The sequence below is a fragment of the Anomaloglossus baeobatrachus genome, unplaced genomic scaffold, assembly GCF_048569485.1.
Source record: "Anomaloglossus baeobatrachus isolate aAnoBae1 unplaced genomic scaffold, aAnoBae1.hap1 Scaffold_31, whole genome shotgun sequence".
Classification (NCBI taxonomy): domain Eukaryota; kingdom Metazoa; phylum Chordata; class Amphibia; order Anura; family Aromobatidae; genus Anomaloglossus; species Anomaloglossus baeobatrachus.
This window is the reverse complement of record NW_027442512.1, coordinates 802,216-809,720: the sequence shown is the minus strand read 5'-3', so window position 1 is coordinate 809,720 and position 7,505 is coordinate 802,216.

Genomic DNA, 7,505 nt, shown 5'->3' with positions numbered 1-7,505 from the left:
CGCCTCAAAATGAAAAAAAAATTGCAATACCCCCCCAAAGGAACAATTTCGCCTCAAAATGCCGAAAAGTTGCAATACCCCCCGAAAGGAACAATTTCGCTTCAAAATGGCCAAAAGTTGCAATACCCCCCCAAAGGAACAATTTCGCCTCAAAATGGCAAAAAATTGCAATACCCCCCAAAGTAACAATTTCGCTTCAAAATGCCGAAAAGTTGCAATACCCCCCGAAAGGAACAATTTCGCTTCAAAATGGCCAAAAGTTGCAATACCCCCCCAAAGGAACAATTTTGCCTCAAAATGGCAAAAAATTGCAATACCCCTCCAAAGGAACAATTTCGCTTCAAAATGGCCAAAAGTTGCAATACCCCCCCAAATCAACAATTTCGCTTCAAAATGGCCAAAAGTTCCAATACCCCCCCAAAGAAACAATTTCGCCTCAAAATGAAAAAAAAATTGCAATACCCCCCCAAAGGAACAATTTCGACTCAAAATGCTGAAAAGTTGCAATACCCCCGAAAGGAACAATTTCGCTTCAAAATGGCAAAAAATTGCAAAACCCTCCCACAGGAACAATTTCGCCTCAAATTGCCGAAAAGTTGCAATACCCCCCCAAAGGAACAATTTCGCTTCAAAATGGCCAAAAGTTGCAATACCCCCCCAAAGGAACAATTTCGCCTCAAAATGGCAAAAAATTGCAATACCCCCCAAAGGAACAATTTCGCTTCAAAATGGCCAAAAGTTGCAATACCCCCCCAAAGGAACAATTTCGCCTCAAAATGCCGAAAAGTTGCAATACCCCCCGAAAGGAACAATTTCGCTTCAAAATGGCCAAAAGTTGCAATACCCCCCCAACGGAACAATTTTGCCTCAAAATGGCAAAAAATTGCAATACCCCCCCAAAGGAACAATTTCACCTCAAAATGCCGAAAAGTTGCAATACCCCCCGAAAGGAACAATTTCGCTTCAAACAGGCCAAAAGATGCAATACCCCCCCAAAGCAACAATTTCGCCTCAAAATGGCCAAAAATTGTAATACCCCCCCAAAGGAACAATTTCGCTTCAATATGGCCAAAAGTTGCAATACCCCCCAAAGGAACAATTTCGCTTCAAAATGGCCAAAAGTTGCTATACCCCCCAAAGGAACAATTTCGCCTCAAAATGGCAAAAAATTGCAATACCCCCCCAAAGGAACAATTTCGCCTCAAAATGCCGAAAAGTTGCAATACCCCCCAAAGGAACAATTTCGCTTCAAAATGGCCAAAAGTTGCAATACCCCCCAAAGGAACAATTTCGCCTCAAAATGGCAAAAAATTGAAATACCCCCCAAAGAAACAATTTCGCTTCAAAATGGCCAAAAGTTGCAATGCCCCCCCAAAGGAACAATTTCGCCTCAAAATGCCGAAAAGTTGCAATACCCCCCCAAAGGTACAATTTCGCTTCAAAATGGCCAAAAGTTGCAATACCCCCCCAAAGGAACAATTTCGCCTCAAAATGGCAAAAAATTGCAATACCCCCCCAAAGGAACAATTTCGCTTCAAATTGCCGAAAAGTTGCAATACCCCCCCAAAAGTACAATTTCGCTTCAAAATGGCAAAAAGTTGCAATACTCCCCCAAAGGAACAATTTCGCCTCAAAATAAAAAAAAAATTGCAATACCCCCCCAAAGGAACAATTTCGCCTCAAAATGGCAAAAAATTGAAATACCCCCCAAAGGAACAATTTCGCTTCAAAATGGCCAAAAGTTGCAATGCCCCCCCAAAGAAACAATTTCGCCTCAAAATGCCAAAAAGTTGCAATACCCCCCCAAAGGTACAATTTCGCTTCAAAATGGCCAAAAGTTGCAATACCCACCCAAAGGAACAATTTCGCCTCAAAATGAAAAAAAAATTGCAATACCCCCCCAAAGGAACAATTTCGCCTCAAAATGCCGAAAAGTTGCAATACCCCCCGAAAGGAACAATTTCGCTTCAAAATGGCCAAAAGTTGCAATACCCCCCCAAAGGAACAATTTCGCCTCAAAATGGCAAAAAATTGCAATACCCCCCCAAAGTAACAATTTCGCTTCAAAATGCCGAAAAGTTGCAATACCCCCCGAAAGGAACAATTTCGCTTCAAAATGGCCAAAAGTTGCAATACCCCCCCAAAGGAACAATTTTGCCTCAAAATGGCAAAAAATTGCAATACCCCTCCAAAGGAACAATTTCGCTTCAAAATGGCCAAAAGTTGCAATACCCCCCCAAATCAACAATTTCGCTTCAAAATGGCCAAAAGTTCCAATACCCCCCCAAAGAAACAATTTCGCCTCAAAATGAAAAAAAAATTGCAATACCCCCCCAAAGGAACAATTTCGACTCAAAATGCTGAAAAGTTGCAATACCCCCGAAAGGAACAATTTCGCTTCAAAATGGCAAAAAATTGCAAAACCCTCCCACAGGAACAATTTCGCCTCAAATTGCCGAAAAGTTGCAATACCCCCCCAAAGGAACAATTTCGCTTCAAAATGGCCAAAAGTTGCAATACCCCCCCAAAGGAACAATTTCGCCTCAAAATGGCAAAAAATTGCAATACCCCCCAAAGGAACAATTTCGCTTCAAAATGGCCAAAAGTTGCAATACCCCCCAAAGGAACAATTTCGCCTCAAAATGCCGAAAAGTTGCAATACCCCCCGAAAGGAACAATTTCGCTTCAAAATGGCCAAAAGTTGCAATACCCCCCCAACGGAACAATTTTGCCTCAAAATGGCAAAAAATTGCAATACCCCCCCAAAGGAACAATTTCACCTCAAAATGCCGAAAAGTTGCAATACCCCCCGAAAGGAACAATTTCGCTTCAAAAAGGCCAAAAGATGCAATACCCCCCCAAAGCAACAATTTCGCCTCAAAATGGCCAAAAATTGTAATACCCCCCCAAAGGAACAATTTCGCTTCAATATGGCCAAAAGTTGCAATACCCCCCAAAGGAACAATTTCGCTTCAAAATGGCCAAAAGTTGCTATACCCCCCAAAGGAACAATTTCGCCTCAAAATGGCAAAAAATTGCAATACCCCCCCAAAGGAACAATTTCGCCTCAAAATGCCGAAAAGTTGCAATACCCCCCAAAGGAACAATTTCGCTTCAAAATGGCCAAAAGTTGCAATACCCCCCAAAGGAACAATTTCGCCTCAAAATGGCAAAAAATTGAAATACCCCCCAAAGAAACAATTTCGCTTCAAAATGGCCAAAAGTTGCAATGCCCCCCCAAAGGAACAATTTCGCCTCAAAATGCCGAAAAGTTGCAATACCCCCCCAAAGGTACAATTTCGCTTCAAAATGGCCAAAAGTTGCAATACCCCCCCAAAGGAACAATTTCGCCTCAAAATGAAAAAAAAATTGCAATACCCCCCCAAAGAAACAATTTCGCCTCAAAATGCCGAAAAGTTGCAATACCCCCCGAAAGGAACAATTTCGCTTCAAAATGCCGAAAAGTTGCAATACCCCCCAAAGGAACAATTTCGCTTCAAAATGGCCAAAAGTTGCAATACCCCCCAAAGGAACAATTTCGCCTCAAAATAGCAAAAAATTGCAATACCCCCCCAAAGGAACAATTTCGCCTCAAAATGCCGAAAAGTTGCAATACCCCCCAAAGGAACAATTTCGCTTCAAAATGGCCAAAAGTTGCAATACCCCCCAAAGGAACAATTTCGCCTCAAAATGGCAAAAAATTGCAATACCCCCCAAAGGAACAATTTCGCCTCAAAATGCCGAAAAGTTGCAATACCCCCCGAAAGGAACAATTTCGCTTCAAAATGACAAAAAATTGCAATACCCCCCCAAAGGAACAATTTCGCTTCAAAATGGCCAAAAGTTGCAATACCCCCCCAAAGGAACAATTTCGCCTCAAAATGCCGAAAAGTTGCAATACCCCCCGAAAGGAACAATTTCGCTTCAAAATGGCCAAAAGTTGCAATACCCCCCCAAAGGAAAAATTTCGCCTCAAAATGAAAAAAAAATTGCAATACCCCCCCAAAGGAACAATTTCGCCTCAAAATGCCGAAAAGTTGCAATACCCCCCGAAAGGAACAATTTCGCTTCAAAATGGCCAAAAGTTGCAATACCCCCCCAAAGGAACAATTTCGCTTCAAAATGGCCAAAAGTTGCAATACCCCCCCCAAAGGAACAATTTCGCCTCAAAATGGCAAAAAATTGCAATACCCCCGAAAGGAACAATTTCGCCTCAAAATGGCAAAAAATTGCAATACCCCCCCAAAGGAACAATTTCGCCTTAAAATGCCGAAAAGTTGCAATACCCCCCCAAAGGAACAATTTCGCTTCAAAATGGCCAAAAGTTGCAATACCCCCCCAAAGGAAAAATTTCGCCTCAAAATGAAAAAAAATTGCAATACCCCCAAAGGAACAATTTCGCCTCAAAATGCCGAAAAGTTGCAATACCCCCCGAAAGGAACAATTTCGCTTCAAAATGGCCAAAAGTTGCAATACCCCCCCAAAGGAACAATTTCACCTCAAAATGGCAAAAAATTGCAATACCCCCCCAAAGGAACAATTTCGCCTCAAAATGCTGAAAAGTTGCAATACCCCCCAAAGGAACAATTTCGCTTCAAAATGGCCAAAAGTTGCAATACCCCCCAAAGGAACAATTTCGCTTCAAAATGGCCAAAAGTTGCAATACCCCCCCAAAGGAACAATTTCGCCTCAAAATGGCAAAAAATTGCAATACCCCCCAAAGGAACAATTTCGCCTCAAAATGCCGAAAAGTTGCAATACCCCCCCAAAGGAACAATTTCGCTTCAAAATGGCCAAAAGTTGCAATACCCCCCCAAAGGAACAATTTCGCCTCAAAATGGCAAAAAATTGCAATACCCCCCCAAAGGAACAATTTCGCTTCAAAATGACCAAAAGTTGCAATACCCCCCCAAAGGAACAATTTCGCCTCAAAATGCCGAAAAGTTGCAATACCCCCCCAAAGGAACAATTTCGCTTCAAAATGGCCAAAAGTTGCAATACCCCCCCAAAGGAACAATTTCGCCTCAAAATGGCCAAAAGTTGCAATACCCCCCCAAAGGAACAATTTCGCTTCAAAATGGCCAAAAGTTGCAATACCCCCCCAAAGCAACAATTTCGCCTCAAAATGGCAAAAAATTGCAATACCCCCCCAAAGGAACAATTTCGCTTCAAAATGACCAAAAGTTGCAATACCCCCCCAAAGGATCAATTTCGCCTCAAAATGGCAAAAAATTGCAATACCACCCCAAATGAACAATTTCGCCTCAAAATGCCGAAAAGTTGCAATACCCCCCGAAAGGAACAATTTCGCTTCAAAATGGCCAAAAGTTGCAATACCCCCCCAAAGGAACAATTTCGCCTCAAAATGCTGAAAAGTTGCAATACCCCCGAAAGGAACAATTTCGCTTCAAAATGGCCAAAAGTTGCAATACCCCCCCAAAGGAACAATTTCGCCTCAAAATGGCAAAAAATTGCAATACCCCCCCAAAGGAACAATTTCGCTTCAAAATGCCGAAAAGTTGCAATACCCCCCAAAAGGTACAATTTCGCTTCAAAATGGCCAAAAGTTGCAATACCCCCCCAAAGGAACAATTTCACCTCAAAATGGAAAAAAAATTGCAATACCCCCCCAAAGGAACAATTTCGCCTCAAAATGCCGAAAAGTTGCAATACCCCCCGAAAGGAACAATTTCGCTTCAAAATGGCCAAAAGTTGCAATACCCCCCAAAGGAACAATTTCGCCTCAAAATGCTGAAAAGTTGCAATACCCCCGAAAGGAACAATTTCGCTTCAAAATGGCCAAAAGTTGCAATACCCCCCCAAAGGAACAATTTCGCCTCAAAATGGCCAAAAGTTGCAATACCCCCAAAGGAACAATTTCGCCTCAAAATGCTGAAAAGTTTCAATACCCCCGAAAGGAACAATTTCGCTTCAAAATGGCCAAAAGTTGCAATACCCCCCCAAAGGAACAATTTCGCTTCAAAATGGCCAAAAGTTGCAATACCCCCCCAAAGGAACAATTTCGCCTCAAAATGGCAAAAAATTGCAATACCCCCCAAAGGAACAATTTCGCCTCAAAATGGCAAAAAATTGCAATACCCCCCCAAAGAAACAATTTCGCCTCAAAATGCCGAAAAGTTGCAATACCCCCCCAAAGGAACAATTTCGCTTCAAAATGGCCAAAAGTTGCAATACCCCCCCAAAAGAAAAATTTCGCCTCAAAATGAAAAAAAAATTGAAATACCCCCAAAGGAACAATTTCGCCTCAAAATGCCGAAAAGTTGCAATACCCCCCGAAAGGAACAATTTCGCTTCAAAATGGCCAAAAGTTGCAATACCCCCCCAAAGGAACAATTTCACCTCAAAATGGCAAAAAATTGCATTACCCCCCCAAAGGAACAATTTCGCCTCAAAATGCTGAAAAGTTGCAATACCCCCCCAAAGGAACAATTTCGCTTCAAAATGGCCAAAAGTTGCAATACCCCCCCAAGGAACAATTTCGCTTCAAAATGGCCAAAAGTTGCAATACCCCCCCCCAAAGGAACAATTTCGACTCAAAATGGCAAAAAATTGCAATACCCTCCAAAGGAACAATTTCGCCTCAAAATGCCGAAAAGTTGCAATACCCCCCGAAAGGAACAATTTTGATTCAAAATGGCTAAAAGTTGCAATACCCCCCCAAAGGAACAATTTCGCTTTAAAATGGCAAAAAATTGCAATACCCCCCCAAAGGAACAATTTCGCCTCAAAATGCCGAAAAGTTGCAATACCCCCCGAAAGGAACAATTTCGCTTCAAAATGGCCAAAAGTTCCAATACCCCCCAAAAGGAACAATTTCGCCTCAAAATGCCGAAAAGTTGCAATACACCACGAAAGGAACAATTTCGCTTCAAAATGGCCAAAAGATGCAATACCCCCCCAAAGCAACAATTTCGCCTCAAAATGGCAAAAAATTGCAATACCCCCCCAAAGGAACAATTTCGCCTCAAAATGCCGAAAAGTTGCAATACCCCCCGAAAGGAACAATTTCGCTTCAAAATGGCAAAAAATTGCAATACCCCCCAAAGGAACAATTTCGCTTCAAAATGGCCAAAAGTTGCAATACCCCCCCAAAGGAACAATTTCGCCTCAAAATATCCAAAAATTGTAAATCCCCCCCAAAGGAACAATTTCGCTTCAAAATGGCCAAAAGTTGCAATACCCCCCCCAAAGGAACAATTTCGCCTCAAAATGGCAAAAAATTGCAATACCCTCCCAAAGGAAAAATTTCGCCTCAAAATGGCCAAAAGTTGCAATACCCCCCCACGGAACAATTTCGCTTCAAAATGGCCAAAAGTTGCAATACCCCCCCAAAGCAACAATTTCGCCTCAAAATGGCAAAAAATTGCAATACCCCCCCAAAGGAACAATTTCGCTTCAAAATGACCAAAAGTTGCAATACCCCCCCAAAGGATCAATTTCGCCTCAAAATGGCAAAAAATTGCAATACCACCCCAAATGAACAA